Source organism: Penaeus chinensis, chromosome 2 (genome assembly GCF_019202785.1).
Source record: "Penaeus chinensis breed Huanghai No. 1 chromosome 2, ASM1920278v2, whole genome shotgun sequence".
NCBI classification, from domain to species: domain Eukaryota; kingdom Metazoa; phylum Arthropoda; class Malacostraca; order Decapoda; family Penaeidae; genus Penaeus; species Penaeus chinensis.
Genome location: NC_061820.1, coordinates 14697527 through 14700026, shown reverse-complemented (window position 1 = coordinate 14700026; position 2500 = coordinate 14697527).

The window sequence follows — 2500 nt, the reverse complement described above, 5'->3', positions numbered from 1 at the left end:
GTAATCTCCACATTATTTCTTTATTCTCAGAACTTATGATATATCCTCTCTTTTGCGCAGTATCTTCATCATTCTCCTCATATTTCCGAGTTCTTCGTAAGGCACAGCATTTAACGACCGCCTACCTCTTGTCACAAGGAAGAGAGGAAAAGTTCAGGTCCCAGGATTCCTGTCTTGCAGTTCGTTGCATTCCGACTTAAAAACATGCAAAGCGAAGATTCCGAGTTGTAAATATCAGGCCCGTGCAGATTTGATTTAGCTCGCCCGGTTTTACGCAAGAGTGGAGGTTGCAAAGCTCCGGCTGATGACGGGCGTAAATCTCCATGCATTTGCACTGATTGCTACGTCGCGTCTCGAGCGTCGGTCTACTGGAATCGGTGATTTTCCTTCGTAAAAGAGAACGTGTCTATATATTCTTAGAATATTTATCGAAATCTGTTTACACTGCTTTAGTAAAACAAGGAAAGGTGACTATGACTGATATGTGTAATGGAAATATACTAAGACGCTATGTTATGATAAGCGCCTCTCAGTTTCATGAATATTTGTTGATTAACCCCTTGCCGACGGGTACGACGGGTAGACACGTGCTATGCCCACTGTTAGTACTTGTTTGATTGTTTTTACACATAGATGGCTATACTTGTACTAAGTCACCAATGAGCCAGTTAGGAGTACTGCCCGTCTCGCCCGTTCACCCTTTTCTTTGATTTACGAAATATTTTACATTATCTTATTTTGCTGTTACTAATATTAAAAAACATTATAATAATTATAATGTTTATAATAAAAATAACACCATCGATATCCATAGCACTAGTAAAAAACACGTTTTCCCGCCAATTCAAATCACGTATGGTCACAAGGTCTATTAATTGACTCCTTTGTGGCTAAGCACTAGCAAAGCCATCTATGAGCAGACATTTCACAAAAAATATAGAAAATGGGCACAGCATTTTCCCCATTTTTTGTTCATTTTCCCCGACGGCATTGGGTTAAACCTCCATACGAAGGGACACCCGTAAGTTTTTGTTTTTTTTTCCTGTCATTATTTTATAACTTCAGCCCCTATGCGTAAGTAAAGATATGCTCTGCGTGAGGCCAAAATTACCTATTAAGTCCAAAGTAGGAAGAATATGGATTTTGTTGACGTTGCTCTAGCACTAAACTGCATATTCAGCATGCTGCTCCAATACCCTTGTGAAGATTTATAATGGAATTATAGAATAGCGACATAGACAAGGTATTAGCACTGATCGCTAATGCAACAAACATCAAATATGAGGGATTCTGTTACTTGCATAAAAAAAGGACATCCATACTGATCTCATCAACTATGCAACTTTCCCTGTAGCCTCTCAAAATCATGGTTTCATTTCTATGTTAGCGTAAAATAGAAAACAGTAACAAAACTCATATAAGATTCAAAAAGTTAAGTTGGCACCGTCTTAAAGAGACCTTGACATAATTTATATTGCTATCAAGAATAGAAATATACTAATATGTTATACTACTAATAATCTTCATATGATAGTACTAATAATATTCATGGTAAGAATAAGGATAATAATAAGGATAAAGGATAAAGGTAATGATAATATTAATAATGATAATAACAATAATGATGATGATATTAATGATAATTATAACAATAATAATCAAAAGGATGTTGATAAGGATGAAGAAAATAATAATGATGATAATGATGATGATAATGATAACAATAATATTGGTAACAATAATAATGATAATGATACCATCATCACCATCACCATCAGCAGCTGCATTTCGTAGTAGTCACACTATCAGTAGAAAGTTTATTAGTCTGTCCGTTATTGTTATTGCTATGTCATCATTACTATCAATATCTTCTGATTGTAGTAGTAATAATAGTAACCAAAGATAACAACAAGGATAACTCAAATAACAATAACCATAACATTAACAATGATAACAAGTATAACACAAAACCCCTAAAATAGAACAAGATACAAAAAACAATAACATAAAGAAAAGATCTCTTCCTTCCATTCCCTCTCCGTCTCTGTCTCCCGTCGCGTTCAGTTAGAACAGCTTGTTTCAATCAAACATTTACCTGCAGCTATATCGGTCGCTCCCTTACCCTGCGGATCTGTCTCCTCTCTACTGTTCCCTGGAGGAGGTGTCCAAGGGCGCCGTGTTCTATAAAACCTTTTTTTCATTCAAGATTTTTCCACATTTATGAGTGAGAAATGGGTTCTCAGGTTCTCCGTTAATGGGCTGAGACACCTTTGTGGTGAGCGACACTGAGGGTGGGGACTTGTAGGCAAATATTACAGAGATTGCAGAGAAGAGCTGTTTGGATTAGATAGGTTAGTGTTCAGGTTATTATTTTTTTTCTTTTTCTTTTTCTTTTCTTTTTTTACCATTTTTTTTTTTTTTTTAGAAAGGTGGGGTGGGGGTGGTTGAGCGTGTAGGGGAGGGAGAGGAGTGTATGGAAATGAGGAGGGGGGGAGGGGAA